Below are 26432 nucleotides of genomic sequence, written 5' to 3'. Positions count from 1 at the left end.
ATCAGATAGAGACGCCACTGCCACTGCTCCTCCAGTGGTGGAGGACGGGGAATATGAAATTTCCCGCATCCTTAATTCTAGACGGTATAGAGGGAGTTTGCAGTATCTCGTCGCTTGGAAGGGTTTCGGTCCCGAGGATAACTCATGGGTGAGGGCAGATGATGTTTCTGCTTCCAGACTTGTCAGAGCGTTTCACAAGAGGTTTCCTGATAGGCCTGGGTCTAGGGGATCCGGAGGATCCTCATAGAAGAGGGGGTACTGTTAGAACTCTCCTGTTAGTTTTTTTCTATTATGCTGGTCACATGACCGTTTTTGCCTATTTAATCCTGCTCCGCCCTTCTGGCCTTGCTGGACTTCATTGTAATTTCTACTCTTAAGCTAGCCAGGTGCTTTGTTACCTTTCTCAGTCAGTTTTGCTAGGTATTTTGACCTCTATGTTCTATGTTGTTTGTTTGTCTTTTACTGCTACAATTTCTGCTAGGAGGTGTCCATCTTTCTCCCAGTCCCTAGTTCTTGTAGGGATCCCTCCCTCACATCTATAGGTCTTCGTTCAGACTAGCTGAGGACTTTAGCGGGTCTGATCGCAGGATCAGGTTCCCCGTTACATCGTAGGGATCTAGCTTAGTTCTATTGTAGGGACAGATCTCCTGTCTTTCCTTAGTGCTTGTAGCAGATCATAACACTAACAGTACCCCCTCTTTTATGAGGATCCTCCGGATCCTCCAGGCCCAGGCCTATCCGGAAGCCTCCTGTGGAAAGCTTTAACAAGCCTAGGAGCAGAGACATCATCCGTCCTTACCCAGGAGCTGTCTTCGGGACCGAAACCCTTCCAGGAGACAAGATACTGTAATCTACCTCTATGCCATCTAGAATTCAAGATATGCGAAATCTCAAATTCGCCGTCTTCCACCACAGGAGGAACTGTGACAGTGGCGTCCCTATCAGAAACGTCAGCCTTTTTCAACAAGGAAACATGAAACACAGGATTAATCTTCCAGGAAGTAGGGACATCCAACCTAACAGCAGACTGGTTAATAACCTGAAGCACTGTAAATGGACCCACAAACTTAGGACCCAGGTTTTTAGAGGGAATCCTCAACCGCAGGTTCTTCGAGGACAACCAAACCATGTCACCCACAGTAAACAAAACCTCTTTACGTTTCCTGTCAAAATACTTCTTGGATTTCTTGTTTGCCTCTTGAAGGGTGCAACGTACATTAGTCCAAACTCTCTCCAAATCACAGGAAAAATTCTCCTCCTCTGGCACCGCCGACCCTAATTTGGAGAACGAACCAAAAGACAGATGTCTCCCAGTATAACAAAAAAAAAGGAGAACACCCAGCAGAGGAGGATGTATGATTGTTAAGAGCAAATTCTGCAAGAGGCAGAAACTCAGACCACAGCTCTTGATTGTCGGCCACAAAACAAAGCAAAAACTGTTCAACATCCTGATTCTTTCTTTCAGTCTGTCCATTAGACTCAGGATGATAACCAGACGAAAATGACAAATGGACTCCCAACCTGTCACAAAAAGCACACCAAAAGCGAGCCACAAACTGAGGTCCTCTATCAGCAACAATATCTGTGGGAACGCCATGGATTTTGACAATCTCCTTAACAAACGCCTTAGCGAGTGTCTTGGCGCAGGACAACTTAATGAATGGAACCAAGTGACACATCTTACTAAAACGGTCCACTACCTCCCAGATGACAGTAAAACCCTCAGACACAGGAAGATCAGTAATAAAATACATTGTGCGATGCGTCCAAGGTGCACTAGGAACTTCCAGAGGGCAAAGCAACCCCGCAGCAGGAGTATGTGAAGCCTTTGACCTAGCACACACAGTACATTGACACACCCACTTGATGACTTCCTTCTGCCATCCAGGCCACCAAAAACTGCGACTGATAAGTCTCTTAGTTTCCGAAATTCCTGGATGACCTGCCAACCGAGACTCATGACACTCCACAAACAAATCTCTCCTAAAGGCTCTAGGCACGAACAACCTACCATGGGGAGTGTTAGATGGAGCATCATCTTGAGCTTTCAGAATCCCATTCTCCAAAACGGAGTCCAAAGCCGCCACCACAACTCCTTTCTGTAAAATGCTCTCCTCCTCCTCGGCACCGACCGTAGGAGAGAAGCTGCGAGATAAAGCATCGGCTTTAACATTCTTAGTACCAGGAATATAGGTAACAGAAAAATGAAACCGAGAAAAAAAAGTGCCCACCTAGCTTGATGGGCATTCAAGCGCTTGGCAGCATCCAGATAGATCAAATTCTTATGATCTGTGAAAACCTGAATAGGAAATCTAGTGCCTTCCAAAAAATGACACCAATGTTCAAACGCAAGGTTAATAGCCAGCAACTCCCGATTTCCAACATCATAATTCAGTTCGGTTTCTGAAAATTTCCTTGAAAAGAAGGCACAAGGATGTACTCCATCCTTGTTGTCCTGAGACTAAACTGCTCCGACCCCCACCGATGAAGCATCGACCTCGACCAAAAAAGGCTTGGTCTCATCAGGCTGCATAAGGATAGGGGCAGAACTGAACCTCTCCTTGAGATACTCAAATGCTTCAATGGCCTCAGTAGTCCACTGGGCCGTATTCGCACCTTTCTTGGTGAGATCGGTTAGAGGTTTAACAATTACAGAAAAATTCTTAATGAATTTCCTGTAATAATTGGCAAAACCCAAAAATCTCTGTATAGATTTCAAACCAATAGGCCTAGGCCATTCCTGCTCAGCCTGAACCTTCACAGGGTCCATCTCAAAGCCCTCACTGGAGACAATGTAGCCCAAAAAACTAATTTTCTGCACAGCGAACTCACATTTCCCCAGCTTAGCAAAGAGTGAATTATCACTCAATAACTGCAAAACTTCACGTACGTTCTGCCAATGGGACTCCAGATCTGGCGAATAAATCAAAATGTCATCCAAATACACAACCACATTCTTACCAATCAAAGGTCTCAGGACGTCGTTAATAAGGTTCTGAAAAAATGCAGGTGCATTGGTAAGACCAAAAGGCATCACCAGATTCTCAAAATGACCTTCCGGAGCGTTAAAAGCAGTTTTCCATTCATCACCCTCCTTCACTCGTAACAAATTGTATGCCCCCCGGAGATCAATTTTGGAGAACCACTTGGTTCCCACTAACTGGTTAAACAAGTCAGGAATTAACGGCAATGGGTAGGAATTGCGTACGGTAGTCTTATTAATTTCACGAAAATCCAGACATGGACGTAAACCGCCGTCCTTTTTTTTAACAAAGAAGAAACCAACTGCCACAGGCGACTTAGAAGGTCTAATGTGATCAGCCAGGCTAGTCTCTATGTACTCCTCCAAAGCCTTTCTTTCAGGGATAGTCAGATTAAACAAGCTACTTTTTGGAAGAGTAGCACCCGGAACAAACTCAATGGCGCAATCATAATCCCTATGAGGAGGTAAAACTTGCGACTCCTCCTACGAAAAAAACTTCCAAAAATCTTGAATAGGTACAGGTAATTCCTTTTTTACCACAGCCGCAATGCGACCATTACTACATTTATCATAGCACTTAGGACTCCAAGACTTAATCACATTAGTAGACCAGTCTGTTATGCACACGCCCGGGCTAAGCGGCGTGTGCGTGTGATTGGTAGTGATTCCACTGGACCGTGCCGGAGAGTGAATGCCTGGAGGGGCGTAACTAGGTATTCACCCGATCCGACCAGGGTCGCACGACGGCATACGACGCCAGTGCACCAAGGAGGAACCGAGCAGAGGGACCAGGTGCTACTCCAGGACAGACCCCGGACACGGCTGTTGACCCACACAGGGGAATACAGGAACAGACTGGTAGGCTGGCACACAGACTGGTGGGTATAGGCAGGCACGACTGGTATGCAGGCAGGCGGGTAAGCAGGCAGGGGGGGTACAGGCAAGCACAGCTAGAGTGCAGACAGGGAGGCACTAGCAGGTAGGAACACAGGCGGGATAGGGCCCAGTACACACTGGGACTCAGGAACATTACAGGCAGAGGGGTACAGGCAGGGCAGGACAGGACTGCCGGAGCAGCGGGCAGAAGCAGGGCAGGACAGGACTGCCGGAGCAGCGGGCAGAAGCAGGGCAGGACAGGACTGCCGGAGCAGCGGGCAGAAGCAGGGCAGGACAGTACTGCCGGAGCAGCGGGCAGAAGCAGGGCAGGACAGGACTGCCGGAGCAGCGGGCAGAAGCAGGGCAGGACAGGACTGCCGGAGCAGCGGGCAGAAGCAGGGCAGGACAGGACTCTGTTCACACGGAACAGACAGGAAGGGAAAGACAGAGCCAGACACCCACAGGGTACTTGCAGTGAAGTAGCGAGTGGAACACAAACTCACAAACGGGAGTACAGAGACAACAGGCAGGAGTTAGGTACGAGTTCAGACTCTGCAGAAAAAGGAAGGGAACGGACATAGAGGCAAAACAGGTAAAGGATAGGAGAGAGTTCAGACTGGAACTGAGTGTACGGAGGAGACCGACACTGCAGCGGGATACAGGAGCGGGTCTGGGAATACTGCCCCCAGAGAGGCGGGACGAACAGGCAAGGAGCGTGTTCAGACAGGACAGACAAGATACAGGAGCGGGTCTAGGTAATCGGCCCCTAGAAGGCGGGAGGAACAGGCTAGGAGCGTGTTCAGACAGGACAGACAAGATACACGGAAAGGACTCAGTTCAGACAGGGGAACTAATACCGCAAAGCAGGAGACATACAGGACTCAGTTCAGACACGGGAGCTGATACCGCAAAGCAGGAGACATACAGGACACAGTTCAGACACGGGAGCTGATACCGCAAAGCAGGAGACATACAGGACTAAGTTCAGACACGGGAACTGATACAAAAAGCAGGAGACATACAGGACTCAGTTCAGACAGGCCTGGAAATACAGCCTCCAGGAAAGGCAGACAAGGAAACAAAGACGGGACCTGGCACCTTCAGAGTGCAAGCACACACTGAAGGAAAACACTATGCTCAGGCAGGGATAGAAGGGAGCTGCTGAGCTATATACCAAGTGTCAGACAGCAATAGGCTGAGGACGCACAAGGGGTGTGACCCACAGCAGGTACAAAAAGCAGGAAGTGATCGGGCGCCGCCCTTAAGCAGCAGAGACAGACACAAACAGACAGCATGGAGGGAAGCCAGAGAGACACTCTGGACAGGAGATCAAGTGCGCTCTCTTGCACAGTGGGAGATGGACCACCATGCAAGGACGCCGCCAGGTATGTTACAGTACCTCCCCCCTTACGCCCCCTCTTCTTCAGGCCTGCCAGAATCTTCCGCAGGGAATTCGAGGACCAGTCGTTCACTGGGTTGGAGGGGGACAGAGACTTGAGGGTAATCTCTGCTTCGAGGTACATCTTGTCAAGCTCACAGGAAAAAATAGACGGGTTATCAGGTACATAATGAGGAAAAGTCACTGTCTCTTTGTTATCTGGTGGTACCCCGGAGGATTCAGGAAACAACTGGAGGTCCTCCGCCGGGTCAGAAGAGTGCAGAGGCTCAGAGAAAACAACTGCTTCAGAGTACACTAGGTCGGACTCACTGGAGGAAGCAGGCGAGGTATCGGGTACCGAGTATAGGAAAGTCTCTGTCCATTCACCACCAGGTGGCACCCCGAAGGGTTCTGAACACAACTGGAGGTCCTCCGCCTGGTCGGAGGGGTGTAGAGACTCGGGAGTAACCTCTGCTTCGGAGTACACTAGGTTGGACTCACTGGACGAAGCGAGCGAGGTATCAGGTACAGGATATAGGAAAGTCTCTGTCCATTCACCACCAGGTGGCACCCCGAAGGATTCTGAACACAACTGGAGGTCCTCCGCCTGGTCGGAGGGGTGTAGAGACTCAGGAGTAACCTCTGCTTCGGAGTACACTAGGTTGGACTCACTGGACGAAGCGAGCGAGGTATCAGGTACAGAGTATAGGAAAGTCTCTGTCCATTCACCACCAGGTGGCACCCCGAAGGGTTCTGAACACAACTGGAGGTCCTCCGCCTGGTCGGAGGGGTGTAGAGACTCAGGAGTAACCTCTGCTTCGGAGTACACTAGGTTGGGCTCACTGGACGAAGCGAGCGAGGTATCAGGTACAGAGTATAGGAGAGTCTCTGTCCTTTCGCTACCAGGTAGCACCCCGAAGGGTTCAGGAGACAATTGGAGATCCTCCGCCTGGTCGGAGAGGTGTAGAGACTCGGAGGTAACTACCACTTTGGGGTACCCATTGTCAGGCTCACAGGACGAAGCGGACAAGGTATTGAGTACCGGGTGTAGAGAAGTCTCTCTCCATTTGTCATCGAGTGGTATCCCGGAGGATTCAGGAGGCAACAGGGGATCCTCCGCCAGGTAGTAGAGGTGCACAGACTCAGAGGTAACCACAGCTTTGGAGCATCCTTGGACATGCACACCGGTTAAAGAGAGAGAAGCATCTGATGCCGGGTGCAGGAAGTTCTCCTGTGTGGAGTCTGGATGGGCAGAAGTCTCTTCGGGCAGGAGAACTGGTGCACTACCCACGCACATTACCCATTGGGGTTTCTCCGGAATACAGGGAGATGAAGCTTCAGTAGGGACTTCAAGGTTGGGGTCAGGAGGTCTCAGGGAGGACAGACCCTGGCGTGACGGCTTGCCTCTAAGTCTAGCACGTCTGGACTGCCTCTTGAGGTTGAGAGAAGTATTCCGGAAAGCGTAGTCACCCTGTGAGGATTCTGGGTGGGCAGTAGTCTCATTGGGCTGGAGGACTATTGCGCTACCCACACACATTACCCATCGGGACTGCTCCGGGATATTGGGAGGTGAAGCTTCAGCAGGAGCCTCCGGGTTAGGATCATCGAAGACCATTAGAAAGGCCACCAGGAAGGCCATTAGGTCCAGGAGGATCGGATCCTGTGTTTCATATAGGGGGTTGATCCATTCCAAGGCATCACCCGCCAGGTAAGACATAATAAAGGCCACTTTAGCCCAATCGGAAGGAAAATAGAGAGGGTAGGCCTTAAAGTGTAGCATGCATTGCTCCACAAATGCACGACACTGTCTTGGATCCCCATAGTAACGTGGCGGATCCGCAGGAACGAGAGCTGATAGATCCATCTGGACGGGTGCGTAATTCGCCTGGAACTCAGCTAAAGGGGAAAAAAAATTTATTTATTTTATTTTAATGCATGTATTCGCTGGAAAAACTTCTCAAAGAGCGAAGGCCGTGGGGCTCAACGGGAACCATGGCCTGAGCATGCTGTTATGCACACGCCCGGGCTAAGCGGCGTGTGCGTGTGATTGGTAGTGATTCCACTGGACCGTGCCGGAGAGTGAATGCCTGGAGGGGCGTAACTAGGTATTCACCCGATCCGACCAGGGTCGCACGACGGCATATGACGCCAGTGCACCAAGGAGGAACCGAGCAGAGGGACCAGGTGCTACTCCAGGACAGACCCCGGACACGGCTGTTGACCCACACAGGGGAATACAGGAACAGACTGGTAGGCTGGCACACAGACTGGTGGGTATAGGCAGGCACGACTGGTATGCAGGCAGGCGGGTAAGCAGGCAGGGGGGGTACAGGCAAGCACAGCTAGAGTGCAGACAGGGAGGCACTAGCAGGTAGGAACACAGGCGGGATAGGGCCCAGTACACACTGGGACTCAGGAACATTACAGGCAGAGGGGTACAGGCAGGGCAGGACAGGACTGCCGGAGCAGCGGGCAGAAGCAGGGCAGGACAGGACTGCCGGAGCAGCGGGCAGAAGCAGGGCAGGACAGGACTGCCGGAGCAGCGGGCAGAAGCAGGGCAGGACAGGACTGCCGGAGCAGCGGGCAGAAGCAGGGCAGGACAGGACTGCCGGAGCAGCGGGCAGAAGCAGGGCAGGACAGGACTGCCGGAGCAGCGGGCAGAAGCAGGGCAGGACAGGACTGCCGGAGCAGCGGGCAGAAGCAGGGCAGGACAGGACTCTGTTCACACGGAACAGACAGGAAGGGAAAGACAGAGCCAGACACCCACAGGGTACTTGCAGTGAAGTAGCGAGTGGAACACAAACTCACAAACGGGAGTACAGAGACAACAGGCAGGAGTTAGGTACGAGTTCAGACTCTGCAGAAAAAGGAAGGGAACGGACATAGAGGCAAAACAGGTAAAGGATAGGAGAGAGTTCAGACTGGAACTGAGTGTACGGAGGAGACCGACACTGCAGCGGGATACAGGAGCGGGTCTGGGAATACTGCCCCCAGAGAGGCGGGACGAACAGGCAAGGAGCGTGTTCAGACAGGACAGACAAGATACAGGAGCGGGTCTAGGTAATCGGCCCCTAGAAGGCGGGAGGAACAGGCTAGGAGCGTGTTCAGACAGGACAGACAAGATACACGGAAAGGACTCAGTTCAGACAGGGGAACTAATACCGCAAAGCAGGAGACATACAGGACTCAGTTCAGACACGGGAGCTGATACCGCAAAGCAGGAGACATACAGGACACAGTTCAGACACGGGAGCTGATACCGCAAAGCAGGAGACATACAGGATTAAGTTCAGACACGAGAACTGATACAAAAAGCAGGAGACATACAGGACTCAGTTCAGACAGGCCTGGAAATACAGCCTCCAGGAAAGGCAGACAAGGAAACAAAGACGGGACCTGGCACCTTCAGAGTGCAAGCACACACTGAAGGAAAACACTATGCTCAGGCAGGGATAGAAGGGAGCTGCTGAGCTATATACCAAGTGTCAGACAGCAATAGGCTGAGGACGCACAAGGGGTGTGACCCACAGCAGGTACAAAAAGCAGGAAGTGATCGGGCGCCGCCCTTAAGCAGCAGAGACAGACACAAACAGACAGCATGGAGGGAAGCCAGAGAGACACTCTGGACAGGAGATCAAGTGCGCTCTCTTGCACAGTGGGAGATGGACCACCATGCAAGGACGCCGCCAGGTATGTTACACAGTCCAGTAAAGGATTGTGCAGTTTTAACCAAGGCAATCCTAGAACAACTGGAGAGGGCAAATTATCCAAAACAACCAAGTCCAAAATTTCTTGGTGAACTCCATTGATAGTGAGGGAAAATGCAGCAGTCTTGTGAGTAATACATTTCAAAGGAGTGTTATCAAATGCAACCACAGAAATAGGTGATGACAAAGGTTTGGATTTCAATTTAAGGTTTTCCAAAAACCCTTTATCAATCACATTAAGTGTTGAACCACAATCCACAAATACCTGAAATTCAATCAAATCTCCCTGCAGAGTGGTACTCCCAGAAAGAAATACTCCTGCAGAGCATAAACAAGCTATATGATCGTAACTGACTTTTTTTTTTCTTTACTTAAACGACGCTCACAATACTTAATCAAATGGTCCGCTTTACCACAATAAAGACACAAACCTTCGGCGAATCTCCGGTCTCTTTCCTGAGAGCGGAGTAACATTGTCCCCACCTCCATTGGTTCTCCGCTGTCAGAGCAGATTTTCTGGGAACTAGGAACTGACATTACAGGAGTTTTTACACCATTCACTCTGGACCTCAGTCTCCTGTCTATACGAACAGCTAACTGCATAGCTTCCTGCAGTGTCTCAGGTGCAGGGAATGCAATTAGCAAATCCTTAACCCTTTCACTCAGACCAGCAAGAAATAAACATTTCAGCGCAGAATCATTCCATTTAACTTCTGAGGCCCATCTCCTGAAGTGTGTGCAATAATTTTCAACGTCATCTGACCCCTGATTCAAACGTCTAAGTTCTGATTCAGCAGATGAGATTCGATCAGGATCATCATATAATAGCCCCATAGCAGAAAAAAATTCCTCAACAGACCCCAAACACAGATCATTAGGTTGGAGAGAAAAGGCCCACCCCTGTGGTTCCTTGCGCAAAAGTGACATAATAAAACCAATGCGCTGTGATTCATTCCCAGAGGATCTAGGTCTCAAACAAAAATATAACAAACAAGTATTTTTAAAGGAAAAAAAATTTTGCTGTTTACCACAAAAAACATCAGGCTGTCCTACCTTGGGTTCGACAAAATGCGCTCCAGATCAGCTACTCACGTGTTGCTGGAGCTCGGCCACCTCCAGAGACAATCCCTGCAAGCGTTAAGCCAACTCCTGGACGGAAATCATACTTATCCCCGAATTTCTTTCCTTTAAGTTTTTTTTTTTGGGCTGGACTTACTGTTATGATCTGCAACATAAACTAAGGAAAGATAGGGGAAAGCTGTCCCTACAGTAAGACTAAGCTGAATCCCTACGATGTAGTGGGCTGCCTGTTCCTTGTGAACAGACCCGCCTTTGTCCTCGGCTAGTCTGAACGAAGACCTATAGAGATAAGGGAGGGGTCCCTAAAAGTACTAAGGACTGGGACAAAAATGGGACACCTCCTAACAGAAGTTGCTGCAGAACACAAAAGACAAACTGACAAAAAGTACTAGAGGTCCCAGAGGACCAAGCGAACTAGACAGAGATAGGCACCCTAGCACCTGGCTAGCAAGACAGTCAAACAACACTGAAGTCCAGCAAAGCCAGAAGGGCGGAGCTGGAATATATAGGCAGATGGTCACATGACCGCAAAACACAAGATAGAAAAAACTAACAGGAGGGTTCTAACAGATACAAGGGCATGTGAGTCACACTGCTGTATGGACCGCTGGGAGCGGGGGAGGTCTGACAAGGTTACGACTGACCGCTGGGAGCGGGGGAGGTCTGACAAGGTTACTACTCGGAAATGTGACTTGACGAAGTTAGTGACAATGACAGATGGTAGGTCCCTAAGGAATGGGATAATGTCGATGACTAATGTTCCAGGGGCTGAACAGCGCAGTTGTCAAGTACATGGTCTCTGTGTGAACCGTGGGTTATAATGTGATTGTGTATGCTATGTGTTCAACCCCACAAGTTTGAACAGAGGGGGGGGATATGTAATGCAGCGGCTTGCTGCATTGCTAGAATTTCCAGGGGGTGTGTTCTGGCTGACCATTTACCTCCCCCTCAGGTGACTGATCACGTGACTGTGACATCATCACAGGTCCTGTGTGCACAAAAGAATATATAAACCCTGGTAGTTTTGAAACAGGGAGAGAAAGAGTGGCCTGGTGAGGCCTAGAGAGAGAGGCAGAGGCTGGATCTCCGGTGTTTGAGATACCAGTAGCCTTGGAGGGCGAGAGGCCTGGTCCCTGTGTGGGACTCCACTAGCCTGGAAGTTAGAGGCTGGATTCCCTGTGTTTGAGATACCAGTAGCCTTGGAAGGTACGTGGCCCGGAGGCCCCATCTGGGAAGCCTTAAAGCCACATCTGTGGCAGAACCGAGCTGACTGAAGCAGCTACGACCCGGCAAAGGTAAAAACGCTGCTTGATGTGGACATTGATATTGTTACCTTGCTGAAGGCTGTCTCTGGATCCAAGTGGGCATGTCTGTCACTAGAAAGGCTTTGGGATATTATGTGTAACATGTCGGCGAGCTACTGAGATGGACTATGTTATGAACGGTTTATGAGACGTAATAAACTGCTGGACTTTGAATTTGCGAAAAAACGGTGAAGCGAGTGCCCCCCCCAGCGTGATGAATAGCGCTACCTTACAATATATATATATATATATATATATATATATGCAAGCACGGCGGCTCACACGTGTCAGTGCTACTGATTACTATTCACCACTCCTCCCAGCATTCGACATCCCAGCAGAGTACACGGGTCACTTAATCACTTCTGCTGCAGTGCAGACAGCAGCTCACTTCTCGTACTGACAGAACGCTGATGAATAATGCTAGATCCTTGTCACTCCGTTACCACACCTGGAACAACCAGGGAGAGTGGTGCCGCTGTTGGTAAGTCTAACAGTGATTGGCAGCAGCGCAGCCAATCAATGTTATCTCTGTTTGTGGCCTCTTCCCCGCGTTGACCGTACAGCTCAGGTAATGAGCCATGCTGTGCTGAGTAACAGTAATCAACCCTGACTGAGCCTCCCCTGTATCACCCCTGACTGAGCCCCCCCTGTATCACCCCTGACTGAGATATTGTCCCCATTTTGGTATAATGTTCCCCATCCTGGGCCCCATGCTATAACCATGTCCCCCTTCTGGTATAATGTCCGCCATCCTGTTGTAATGTCCGCCATCCTGGTATATTATCTCCAATTCTGGTATATTGTCCTCATCCTCATATACTGTCCCCAGCTCGGTATATTATCCCCCATTTTGATATAATGTCCCCCATCTTGGTATAATGTCCTCCATCCTGGTCTAATGTTCTCCATCCTGGTATAATGTCTGCCATCCTGGTATAAAGTTCGCCATCCTGGTATAATGTCCTACATCCTGTTATAATGTCCTCCATCCTGCTATAATGTCCACCATCCTGGTATAATGTCTTTCATCCTGATATAATGCCCGCCATCCTGATATAATGTCCGCCATCCTAGTTTAATGTCCGCCATCCTGATATAATGTCCTCCATCCTGGTATAATGTTATCCATCCTGATATAATGTCTGCCATCATGGTATAATGTCCGCCATCCTGATATAATGTCTGCCATCCTAGTATAATGTCCGCCATCCTGATATAATGTCCTCCATCCTGGTATAATGTTATCCATCCTGATATAATGCCTGCCATCATGGTATAATGACTCGCACCCTGGGCCGTGGGGCACTCGAGACCGGACTTCAGGGCAATGCTGGGAGTAGTAGTGGCGACCCGGTCCCGTGGCTCAGGGTGGTCAGACCAGTGGTAGTCTATGATGTGTTTTTAGGTAATGTCCGACTATGCCACCCGTGGATTGCGGTCAGGGAGGACCGCCGCTGCAAGGCAGACCGCTGAGGCTGGTGTTGGGGATGCAGCAGGGAATAGTACAACTCCCCACGGGAGGAGTGTAGCCTCAGGGCAGTGTGATAGGATGCTGGGGCTGATGGTGCAGGCGCAGCAGTAATCACACAGAGTCCAATAATGCAGTCCAGGGTCTTTTACTGATCTTATCATAGACCCAACAGGAGTACAGTGTAGGAATCGACCTGGGTGTTTGAGGGCATTCAGGTGAGCTCCGCTGGTCAGGGTGAGTGGGTAGGCCTACCGTTCTCTCTCTGCCCTTGCTGACTATCTCCCCCTTTAGTGGTATGATAGCCCACGTCCCTGAGCTTGCCGTGTACTACGCCTGTATGGCTTACGACTCGGGCCTTAGGTACCTGTAGCTTCTCCGTGCTGTACCGGTCCCTCTGTGTGGCGGAACCTCCAGGCTTCTTGGCCAAGGGACCTGAAATCCCTTGCGGGTTGGTTTTCTGCTGCAGGGCTTGCAACCCTGACAGCCTCGGACCCCAGTGTCCGGTATGTAGTTTCTCTCTGCCAGGACCGACTCTCGTCGCCTCTGTCCCTGGCTTTCTGCTCCTACTTTGCCTCCTGGACTCCTCAGCTGCAGCTGACCTGTCCCTCTCTTCTTGGAACCCTTCTGGATACTTCAGAAGTGGGTCCTCGTCTCTCTAACCCTGCCCTCAGTACCAGTTTTTATAGGGGCAGCCTGCTCCCCCTACTGGCCTGGGACAGGAGGTGCGGCATGCAAATGGTCCATGACCAGAGAACCTCCCTCCTGCTCTCAGACACAGCCTTACAAGTTTGTGGCATCCAGGCCTGGGGTGACACATTCCCCCCTAGGAAAGCTTAGTACTCCGGGACTAAACGAGAAACACAATACAGGGTAAAAATTATAACATAAACACAATAGGGAAAGAAATAACAAACAACACCACATATTGAGTTCTTTAGGTCACAGTATGGCCTGTGACCGGGTGTCCATATCACCAACAAAAGAAGAGGGTCACAGTATGATCCGTGACCGGGTGTCCATTTCACCAACACAACGGGAGCCTTAACCAGGTGGGGGTCTGTCCTTGCCCCGAGTCCTTGACAGTCTTTATTCTTTCCTTTGGTTAGGCTCCGAACATATTTACAAGGAAGTCCCGGTTACTCAAAGTTCATAACCTTTTATTCCATTTGTCACTATGAAAAACTGGAAAACAGTATTAATAACCAGTGTACAAACATAACACATTAAATATATACATTATACATTTAGATCCTCCAGCGAGCTGGCATCTGACCCCTAGTGCTCCTGGTTGACCTCCTTAACCCATTGTCTGGTGGTGGACCAACCTGGCTTTCCCCACTATCATTGAGGGTACAGCTACTAGCTGGGTGTACAGGCAGGGCAGACAGCTGTCTGTGGGTCCTTTGGCTTACCACAGGCATGGCAGGCTCACTGTCAGCAGAGGGTTGACTCTCCTGGGCTGCTGGCGTGGGTTCTTCTGCCTCTGGGGCCGCTTGCTCTTCTTGTTCTTCCTGTCCTCCTGTAGGCTCCTGCTGGGTAGGCTGAAGGAAGTGTAGGACGGGTACCACTATTGCGCCATTTATCTGAGTCCAGGTCCGGGGGAACTCTCCGAGAACTGTGCTGATCATCTCTTCCTTGTCCTCTGTGGGTTCAAGGTCATCTTGATCTTCACTTGGACTCTGTAGTTGCTCGGGGCACCGTTTTAGGTGGTCTCTGGAGACGGTGCTAGTGGTTTCTCCTCCATCCTTGGTAATCACACATACCTTCGGGTTGTCATGGTCGGACTGCAGCACTGTGTGCGGGTCTCTCTCCCACTGGTCATCCAGCTTGTGAAGCCTTCTCTTCCGCTTCAGGACCTGCTCACCAGGTTCCAGGGGACCAGCAGGGACGTGTTGGTTGAAGAGCCTCTCTTGCTTTTCTCTCGCTTGAGCCAGACTCCTCTCCACACTCTCCTGTACCTCCTTGTACTGTAGCCGCCGTTCCGTATCTCAGTCCGCGTCTGGGGAGGTGTCCTCAGGTGTCAGGACTCCCATCTCCAGGTCGATCGGCAGCTTACCTGGTCTTGCTCGCATCAGGTAAGCCAGGGTGCAATTTGTAGCATTCACCGGGATGTGGTTGTACAAGTCAATCAGATCTGGCAGATTCTCCGGCCACAGGCTGCGTTCTTCCAGGGGTAACGTCTTGAGGAGATCGATGACGATATTGTTCATTTTCTCACACAGCCCGTTGGTTTGTGGGTGGTAAGGCGTTGTCCGAATCTTCCTACAGCCGTAGAGGTTGCAGAACTCCTGGAATACTTCAGCTTCAAACGCTGGACCTTGATCTGTCAAGACCTGTTCCGGATACCCATGTGGACTGCAGAAGTGTTGCTGGAAGGCTCTGGCCGCTGTCTGGGCTGTCAGGTCTTTAACAGGAACCACCACCAGGAACCGGGAGTAATGGTCCACAATTGTCAGGGCATAGACGTAGCCCGACCGGCTTGGAGCCAATTTCACATGGTCCAGAGCTACCAGCTCAAGAGGCTGCCTGGTGACGATGGGCCTCAAGGGTGTCTGCTGGCTGGTACGGTCCTTCCTTCTGAGGTGGCATGGGCCCCAGTCCCTGCTCCTCTTCTCGATGGCCCTTCTCATGCCGACCCAGTAGAACCGCTCCCTCAGTAGGAACTCCAGTTTCTTCCACCCGAAGTGTACCGCTCTGTCATGGTAGGCCTCCAGGACCATTGCCGCATCTCGCCTTGGGACCACTATCTGCCAGTTTAGCTCGTGCGTCCGGTGGTTGACAAGCCTTCTGCACAGCTTACCCTTGTAGAGGAATAGCCTGCTTTTCTCCTTCCATATCTACTTGGCTTCCTCTGGAGCGTCCGGGCCAGGGCTAGCGTCTTCCTGGGTTAACATCTCTTTCACCAAGCGTATTGCAGGGTCGCTATCTTGCGTTTCAGCCCAGCCGTGGTGGGGTAAGGGGTTGAACATGACGGTGGTTAAGTCTTTGTCTCTTACCCGGTGAGAATGTTGAGTGGCCCCGTACCGGTGGAACGCAGGGAGCTCTATTTCCTCCAGCTCTTCCGAGTCGTCTTCTCCTTCGGGTAGGTGGGGCATTCTTGATAGGGCGTCTGCATTGGCGTTGGTTCTGCCTGCCCGGTATTTGATTGTGAAGTCATAATTGGATAGCCGGGCCATCCACCGCTGTTCTAGGGCACCTAGTCTTGCATTGTCCAGATATGTCAACAGGTTGTTGTTCGTGTACACGGTGAACTTTGCGGAGGCCAGGTAATGCTTAAACCGTTCTGTGATGGCCCACACCACTGCCAAGAATTCTAGCTTGAAGGAGCTGTAGTTCTCCGGGTTTCTTTCAGTGGGCCTCAGTTTCCGGCTGGCATATGCGATCACCCTTTCTCTGCCCTGTTGGTTCTGTGACAGTATGGCTCCCAGCCCCACATTACAGGCATCTGTGTGGAGGATAAAAGGCTGATCATAATCGGGGTAGGCCAGGATCTCATCCCCCGTGAGGGCCATCTTCAACTGGCGGAAGGACTCCTCTTCCGGCTTGTCCCACTTGAAGGGTGGCTTGTGACTTCTGGACTTAGACTGTCCTATCAGGAGGTCCTGCATAGGAGCTGCCACCTTAGTAAACCCGGGGATGAGCCTTCAGTAGTAGCCTACCAACCCGAGGAACTGCCTCACTTCTTTGATGCTCGAGGGGCTTGGCCAGCTCTTGATTGCTGTGACCTTGTCAGGGTTGGGGGCTACTCCCTCTGCACTCACCACGTGTCCTAGGTACTGGACCTTTGGTTTTAACAGGTGGCACTTTGAAGGCTTCACTTTCAGGCCGTAACCTGCCAGGGCTTCGAACACCTCGGCCAGGTGCTTTAGATGGTCCTCGTAAGTCTTCGAATAGACGATCACGTCGTCCAGGTAAAGGAGGACCGTCTCGAAGTTTCGGTGCCCTAGACAGCATTCCATCAGCCTCTGGAAGGTCCCTGGTGCGTTGCAAAGCCCGAAGGGCATACAGTTGAACTCACTCAGTCCCATGGGGGTGGTGAAGGCGGTCTTCTCCTTGTCAGCCTCTGCCACAGGAACCTGCCAGTACCCGCTAGTAAGGTCCAAAGTAGAGAAGAAATTAGCTGATTTTAGAGCTGCTAAAGACTCCTCTATCCTAGGTAATGGGTACTCATCTTTATGGGTGATACGATTGATTTGTCTATAGTCCACGCACATTCTCATGGTACCGTCTTTCTTTTTTACCAAAACCAAGGGAGCTGCCCAGGGGCTACAGCTATCTCTAATGACCCCAGCTTCTTTCATTTCTCTCAGCATACCCTTGGCATTCTGATAATGTGCAGGGGGTACAGGCCTGTGTCTCTCTTTTATTGGTGGGTGGCTCCCCATGGGGATATGGTGTTCTATCCCTTTTACTCTGCCGAAGTCTAGCGGGTGCTTACTAAAAATTCTCTAGTACTCTTGAACCACTCGGTAGACTCCTTGTTTTTGGTGCAGGGGAGTGGAGTCAGCACCCACATGGAGTTTTTGGCACCAGTCCTCCTTTTGTTTCTGGGAGCCATTACCCTCTGCCTGTGGAGATGGGGGCACGGCCCTGATAGCTTTGTGTTCGACAGCGAACAGTTTGGCAAGTGTAGCGTAACTGGGTAAGTGTACCTCCCTCTCCCCAATATTGAGAATGCGAACTGGCACCCTCCCATGACGGACATCAACCACCCCCCGGGCTGTCAAAATGGTGGGCCTGTTGTCTGAGTACACGGGTTCTACCATGGCTTGGTAGTCTCTGCCTCTCAACCCGATTGCAGTCCGACACCAGATCATCATTTCACTTTTGGGAGGCATGGAAATGGGGAATGGGTCACTCATTCTTACGCTACCGATCTCACCACCAGACAGTTCTACCTGCTGCCGTCTCATCAGGGCTCTTATTTCTTTCTGGAGGACCCTCTTTTGGCTGGAGCTCGCATTCATCGCCACTTGCTGTAAAATCACAATTACTTCTGAAAGACAGTTTTCAATCACATTAGTACCCACAGTTATTTTAGGGTGACTTTCACGACGGTCAATGTCCACAATGATCACTCCCTGTGGCGGCAGTTCCACCTTACCAATCTTGATGGTCATCTCTCTGAACCCCACCTGCGGCACGGGTTGGCCATTGCTGGCAATGATGCCTAAGTCATCGTCTGGGTATCCGGTTATGTCAGCGTCACTCCAGTACCGCTTGAAAAGTACGTAGGGGATGGTAGTCACTTGAGACCCAGTGTCCAGCAGTGCACTCATGGGGATACCGTCCAGCACTACGGGTAAGACCGGGTGTCCTCCCACGTACTTATCACGCCAATTAGACGGGCCTGATGACCTTATGCCTGGGGGTTGGCCCTCTGCCCCAGGTCGGACCCATTTAAAGTACAGTACCTTGCTATATGTCCTGGCTGACTGCAACGGCGGCAAATCGGCTGTCCATCCTCAGGGTAGCGGTCGGCGGTCCTCCCTCTGAACGGCAGGATCCTCCTCTGTTGACGCCACGGGACATCCTCTGGACTGGAAGCCAGCTCGATTGGTCTTGACGGTTCCACCTGCAACGACTGTACGGTCCTGGTTAATGCAGCCACACTCTTTGTCAGCTCCTGGACCTGATGGTGCAGGTCTGCAGGCTGGGATGGATTTAGGGCCTGTGCATCAGCCCCTACAAGGTCTGTAGAGTAGGGCGCTGCCCCCTGGTGGTAAGTGATGGCAGGGCGCCGGGAAGCTACAGCGCCACCTGCTGCGGGTTCTCTGAGCACTCGGATGGCCCGATCCTTGAACTGCGCAAAAGTCAAATCGGGGTTCTGTAGGGCCATGAGGCGCAGCTGGGTTCTGTGGGAGCTGGACAGCAGACCTTCTATGAACTGGTCAGTCAACAGTCTATCAGAGTCCTGCAGGCTACCAGGGTCAGCTTGTTTGATAGCTCTCAGGGCTTCTTGCAGGTTCAAGGCATAGTCTCTGATACTATCCTGGGCCCGCTGCTTACAGCCATAGAACCGCATTTTGATTTCTGCTGAGGTACGGGTATCAAAGGTACTCCGCAGCCGGGTCAGAATGTCCTTTACTGTCCTTTTCTCCTCATCTGACCATGATTTCACTTCCCGCTGGGCTGCACCGGTGAGCTGCCCCGTCAGAATGCTCACTTTCTGTTCTTCTGTCAGGGGATAAACTTTGAATAAACTGTGCAGTCTTTCCCTAAAGTCAGTTAAGGTATGAGGGTCCCCTGAGTATTGGGGTAGCCAGGCTGCTCCGGGGATGTAGGGCATAGAGAACGGCATCACCGCTGCTGCAGCCCCGCTGGTTGTAGAAGGCCCCTCCGTGTCCGTCATCCTCCTCCCCCCTAGTTAAGCGTGGCCTACCTTCCGACGATCCTCTTCTGTAAGCCGCGGCTCCGCTGGTGCTGCTCCATGTGAGGACCTTGCGTCGCGTCCTGGTGACGTCAGCGTCGCTCTCTCTCCCTTCCAGGACCTTGCGCAGCGTCGGTGCGTAGGGCGGGGCTTCAAGTCTCTCGCGCTTTGGACGTCCACGCCCCTCTTCTTCCCGCGCGGCGTCCTGAAGATGGCGTCCTGAAGATGGCGTCCGATGGCGGGAAAACAGCTGAAGATGGCGGGAAAACTGCTGAAGATGGCGGGAGACGGCTGAAAACGGCGGGAAACGGCTCCGGATGGCAGGAACCTCTTCTTCAGGTACGTGCACAGTCTTTCTCAGGCACGCAATACCCGTTTGTGGCGGGTTGGTCTCAATCCTGACGACTACGCCAAAGCTGACTCGCCCCCTGGGCCGTGGGGCACTCGAGACCGGACTTCAGGGCAATGCTGGGAGTAGTAGTGGCGACCCGGTCCCTTGGCTCAGGGTGGTCAGACCAGTGGTAGTCTATGATGTGTTTTTAGGTAATGTCCGACTACGTAACCCGTGGATTGCGGTCAGGGAGGACCGCCGCTGCAAGGCAGACCGCTGAGGCTGATGTTGGGGATGCAGCAGGGAATAGTACAACTCCCCACGGGAGGAGTGTAGCCTCAGGGCAGTGTGATAGGATGCTGGGGGTGATGGTGCAGGCGCAGCAGTAACCACACAGAGTCCAATAATGCAGTCCAGGGTCTTTTACTGATCTTATCATAGACCCAACAGGAGTACAGGGTAGGAATCGACCTGGGTGTCTGAGGGCATTCAGGCGAGCTCCGCTGGTCAGGGTGAGTGGGTAGGCCTACCGTTCTCTCTCTGCCCTTGCTGACTATCTCCCCCTTTAGTGGTATGATAGCCCACATCCCTGAACTTGCCGTGTACTACGCCTGTATGGCTTGCGACTCGGGCCTTAGGTACCTGTAGCTTCTCCGTGCTGTACCGGTCCCTCTGTGTGGCGGAACCTCCAGGCTTCTTGGCCAAGGGACCTGAAATCCCTTGCGGGTTGGTTTTCTGCTGCAGGGCTTGCATCCCTGACAGCCTCGGACCCCAGTGTCCGGTATGTAGTTTCTCTCTGCTAGGACCGGCTCTCGTCGCCTCTGTCCCTGGCTTTCTGCTCCTACTTTGCCTCCTGGACTCCTCAGCTGCGGCTGACCTGTCCCTCTCTTCTTGGAACCCTTCTGGATACTTCAGAAGTGGGTCCTCGTCTCTCTAACCCTGCCCTCAGTACCAGTTTTTATAGGGGCAGCCTGCTCCCCCTACTGGCCTGGGACAGGAGGTGCGGCATGCAAATGGTCCATGACCAGAGAACCTCCCTCCTGCTCTCAGACACAGCCTTACAAGTTTGTGGCATCCAGGCCTGGGGTGACACAATAATGTCCGCCATCATGATATAATGTCCTCCATCCTGGTATAATATCCGCCATCCTGATAAAGTTTCTGCCTTCCAAGTATAATGTCCGCCTTCCTGGTATAATGTCCGCCATCCTGGTATAATGTCCGCCATCCTAGTATAATGTCCGCCATCCTGATATAATGTCCGCCATCCTAGTATAATGTCCACCATTCTGATATAATGTCCGCCATCCTGATATAATGTCCACCATCCTGATTTAATGTCCTCCATCCTGATATAATGTCCTCCATCCTAGTATAATGTCCTCCATCCTGGTATAATGTCCTCCATCCTGGTATAATGTCTGCCATACCGGTATAATGTCTGTCATCCTGATATAATGTGCCCCATCCTGATATAATGTCTGCCATCCTGGTGTAATGTCTCCATATTGATATAATGTCCTCCATCCTGGTATAATGTCTGCCATACCGGTATAATGTCTGTCATCCTGATATAATGTCCGCCATCCTGATATAATGTCCTCCATCCTGATTTAATGTCCTCCATCCTGATGTAATGTCTGCCATCCTGATATAATGTCCTCCATCCTGATATAATGTCTGCCATCCTGGTATAATGTCTGCCATCCTGATATAATGTCATCCATCCTGATATAATGTCACCCATCCTGATATAATGTCTGCCATCCTAGTATAATGTCCTCCATCCTCATATAATGTCCGCTATCCTGGTATAATGTTTCCCCAGCCGGGAGCTGACTTCTGCAGGCCACCAAGGGCAGCGCACGACGTCACTGCCTTGTGCAACTCATCATTGGCAAGCCCACATATGCTGCCAGCTTCTAATTGTCCGACAGCGTGTATTGCAGTGCAGGAAGCCTGCGGGTCTCAGCGTCACAATACATTTTAGCAGAATGTGCGTCAGAGGACGCACATCCAGATGAAACTGGTGTTGGCGGGCCACGCTCCAGCATGGGTCTGGTCCCGGTTGCACCCTCTATGACCGCGATCATTATGCCCCTGCTTATTTTGTATGTTATAATATAACAGTAACAGTATTGCAGTATATAATGCTGGATTTCACAGGAGTATCAAGATGGGGATGCACAGCTGCATGGTAACCATACAGGCACATGCCCGCTGTATGTTGCTTGTGAAGCAGGCTCCACCCCTCAGCCAACTCCACACATGTGGATCCTGCTGTGGACGTACTAGTACCATACGTTCATCTGTGCAAAGGGATTAATATTTTGAATTGATTTTATGTATGTGAATGGGGAGAGGAGCGCCCTTATCGCCACTGGCTATCTTAAAAAAGGCACGGAACAAATGCATTTAGATTACAACCTTTTTTACATGCATAAAAAGTTGCAATTTGTACAAAATGATATAACTGTGCAACATTTGACACACTGGACGCCAGCTCTTTTTTTAACATCGAGAAGTGTGAAACCATGCTTAAAATGTTGTGCTTCAATAAATTGCACCAAATTTATCATTAGTGGTGAAATATGATAAATATGGAATAGTGGAGTTGGTGTACACAAGATTTGGCTCAAATTACGCAATTTTTGATAAATGTAAACCATTGTGTTTTTATGTTACACCACAATATTAGCACGTTTTACCTCACAATTGGTGGGCTTGTATTATTTCTCTGTAGCTACATAGTGGGCCCCAGGAATGATTTTCTCTGGTAGGCCCAAGGCACACCAGTCCAGGTACCAGGTTTTTCTTCCTCTGATAAAGTATTAATCAATACGGTGTTATCCTTCAAGGAGCAGGTGTTATCAGCATAGTCGTTCATTGACTGCGGGTCTGCTGCTAACTTTATCAGTTCGGGACTGGTTCTAAAGTTAGGATTATGGACAGTTAGTTTGGAAAGACCTATTTAAATTGTTATCATTGACAAAATATCATTAGCCCAGAATTTGGTCAAAAGGGTAACAGTGGATTTCATTCTCCAAGTGGGAGCACTTCACTCTAAACTTCATCTCCTGTTTTGTTTTGGATAATTTACCTGCTGGGTTGGTACTGGGGCTTCCATGGCTGCTGCTTCTTCACATTCCTGATAATGATTGAGGTAAGAAGGAAATTGTTATATGGAGCCCCAATTGTTACAAGAAATGTCTAAAATCTGTACAAATATGCGCCGTCAATCTGAAGGGTCTGCTGTGGTATCTGAAAGACTTTGGGGATGTGTTATCGGAAAACGAGGCGGAGATACCCACTCCCCATCATCCCTATCAGGGCTGCCACCAGGAATTTCAGGGCCCCATACTGGCAAAACTTTACACAGTCCCACGGCCAACTCTTGGAAAAACTCCACTTCTGCACCACTTTCTCACCAATCACACATGAACAGATCCCATCGAACACCATATCATATACATAGCCATCAACTTTTGTTTTGGAAAGATTTTTTAAGCCTGACACCACGATGAGGTAGACTCTTTTGGCAGGACCCTACTCTACTCTAACCTATTAAAAAAAATTAAACACCCAATACTCTTTTTAGGTATATTTTTCTTTATTTTTCTTTAAGTGAATGTGTCACATACATTTTTTAAAATGATCAATAATACTACATACAAGGGACAAATACCGCACACCATGACCAGATCACATATTACCACCAAATAGTGACAAAATAATACAACATACAAGGAACAAATACCATCACATCATGACCAGATCACATATTACCACCACATAGTGATCAAATAATACCACATACAAGGGACAAATACAGCCACACCGTGACCAGATCACATATTACCACCACAGATTACCACCGTGATGATACATATTACCACCACATAGTGGCCAAATAATACCACATACCACATGGCAATATAAGGTATTTACAAAAATACTTATTTAAAAGGTTTAAATTGACAGGCGAATTATACATTATCGTGGACCACATCTATAGTGGACCACCAATGTTCATCCTCCAAATTGACGGAACTGGAGAGGATCTGCAAGGAAGAATGGCAGCGGATCCCCAAATCCAGGTGTGAAAAACTTGTTGCATCATTCCCAAGAAGACTCATGGTTGTACTAGCTCAAAAGCGTGCTTCTACTCAATACTGAGCGAAAGATCTGAATACTTATGACCATGTAATATTACTGTTTTTCTTTTTTAATGAATTTGCAAAAATTTCTACATTTCTGTTTTTTTTCAGTCAAGATGGGGTGCAGAGTGTACTTTAATGAGAAAAATAATGAACTTTTTAGAATTTACCAAATGGCTGCAGTGAAACAAAGAGTGGAAAAATTAAAGGGGTTTGAATACTTTCCGTACCCACTGTATGTTGGGAGATTCCCCTAGTGTATATGCTACTTCTACACACCAAGTGTTTAGCATATTTTTCTTTGTTTTCTCTTCTTTGTTGGATAACATGAACTATGCACAAGCCGATCGTGTTACTTATTACCTGATTTATTATCTATAAATATTTTGCATTAGGAATTAATAAATACATGAATGTTGCAGATTATTTCAATTCGTTTTTTAATTAAAATACACCAAGAACCCTGCCTTCCAAAAACATTTATCTTCAATTAAAAAAACAAAAAAATAACATTACACACACAACATTATACAAATTCCATGATAATCTTCATTGTATTTCCCCTGAATAGCAACATCTACATCATCCCCTAGAGGGCAACACAGTCCACACCCTGGTCATGCATAGCACCATACCATATATCACATAACTTCTCAATATATTTGGTAAAAAAATAAATTTGGAGGGACTTTTAGGCCATGTTCACACATAGCTTAATTTCTGCATCTTTTCTGCTACATTTTTTTTGCTCTGAAAATCTGCTGCCTTTAATTGTTCAAACAAATGTGATATCATGAAATCTCCTGCACTTTGTGTGTCTAAAGATGCTGTTGAACTGTACTTTTTATAGTATGTTTTTTTTCTCTATAGGTTGCTGTGGGGTGCCTGAAAAAACATATGTAAAAAAACACATGTAAAAAAGTGCAGTTGACTTTTTAATTGGAATATCAAAGCTTATAACAAAATACATAAAACACTGCTTCAAATCTGCACCAAAAATGCATCACATACGTTGGACAAACACAGCAAAAAAACACAGCAAAAATGCATAAACCAGAGAAGACTGTTATTCCATAGTTTGGTGCAGACTTCTGCATATAAAAATCAGCCAAAAAAAACTGCAATTGCACTGCTTGTAGATGGCCATAGATGCGTATGGCTATGTTCTCAGGATGAGCTTTTGGTGAGTTTTTGACGCTGCAGAATTTTTGCACCATTTTTGCACCTATTAGGGTATGTGCACAAGGTCGGTATTGGCAGCATACTTAATACTGCGTCCAAAGCACTGTACGCAGGTGAATCCTCATGTGTTATTGAATCATGCAGATTCACCACATTCAATACATTGTACTGATCTAATTTCTCTTGCGGAGACTACGACTCCACAAGAGAAATTGAAATGCTGCGGTCTGGAAAGACGCTCCGCATATCCTTGTCCGCGGGTGATCCGCAGCTGCACAGAGACGCATAGTGGGCATGGGATTTCTTGAAATCCCATCCACTATACTGTAACATCTGGCCGCTGCGGATAGCACACAGTGCAAGTGTGCTGCATCCAATCCGCAGCGATTACTGATCGTGTGCACGTACCCTCAGGTGAATTAGGTTACATGCGTTTTTATTGCGTTTTTGACTTTTCATTTTTAGTCTCTTTTTGATGTGTCATGTTTTAAATAAAGCTTCTTTGCTTTTGCAGATATTTCCTGGTAGATATTGAGTTTTGACAAAACCTTATTGATATAGTTATGTCCAGATTTCTTGCGTTTTTGATGCATTTCCATCATGGAAGCGCACTAGAAACACATATGCGTATTTTACCTGTGGATTTTCCGCATGTAATGCAAGTCTATGGGAAAAATCTGCACATAAAGCTCAGTGTACCTGCAAGAGAAATTGACATGGCGGATTTCAAACATGCACCACAGTTCAGTTTACACTGAGTAAAAAAAAAAACACAGCGGGTGTGAGATTATAATAAATCCCATTCACTTTGCAGGAACTGTAAGATGCTGCGTCTTCGATGCAGTGAAAATACGCAATGTGAAAAATTCACCAAAAACTCATTGTGGGCACACAGCCTAAGATGTGCATCAGTTTTGTGTATTCAGTTTATGCTTTAAAAGGGTTGTCCCACAACAAGGTATATTTTAATTAATAGATCTTTGAATAGTAATAATTTCCACAATTGGATGTATTTAATTTCCTCCAGGGGAGGAAGCATAATAATATACAGACATTAATGCATTGGATCGCAGCTGATTCTATTTGTGAGGCAAAACATTTCACTGCTTGTATTTAAGCAATGTTTTAACTCAAAGAAAGAATAATTTGGGCTCCGCTGCTATCCTGACTATATACTCTCTGTTGCGTCCTCCCCTCTCCAGGAGATGTGGTATGATCAGACCATGTTCCTGGATGATGACACACAGTCATTACACAGTACACAGCAGGGGCACATTTATAAGATTATCTCAGCACAGGGACATTATTTTTAAACACATCCAATTGTGAAACTAATTATTATTCAAAGATCTGTTAATTAAAATAATGATTAAAATTAACTTTGTTTGTAGGAAAACCCCTTTAAAAGAAACCTGACAGGTCCCCCATGCCCTCCAACCCACCAGCATTTGGTGCAATATATATTCCTTTATAAATTCCCTGCCTAGCAAGTCCTTTATCCTGAAAGACATATTACCAGATGTTTTTTAAAAAAGTATTTTTAATATGCAAATAATCTTTTGACTAGTCAAAAGGGCGTTTGTTTCCCCA

General features: G+C 48.9%; 1 protein-coding gene across 1 annotated transcript in view; it reads left to right on the top strand.

Annotated features, from left to right (window-relative positions):
* The window catches only part of BEST3 (bestrophin 3), a 134155-nt gene that overhangs the window by 76750 nt on the left and 30973 nt on the right, over positions 1 to 26432 (top strand). The gene's annotated exons all lie outside the window — the stretch shown is intronic.

This window comes from Phyllobates terribilis, unplaced genomic scaffold, assembly GCF_046119375.1.
Source record: "Phyllobates terribilis strain yellow unplaced genomic scaffold, ASM4611937v1 Scaffold_11__3_contigs__length_659146591, whole genome shotgun sequence".
NCBI lineage: Eukaryota > Metazoa > Chordata > Amphibia > Anura > Dendrobatidae > Phyllobates > Phyllobates terribilis.
The sequence above is the reverse complement of the archived record's forward strand: the minus strand, read 5'-3'. Positions and strand labels throughout refer to the sequence as shown.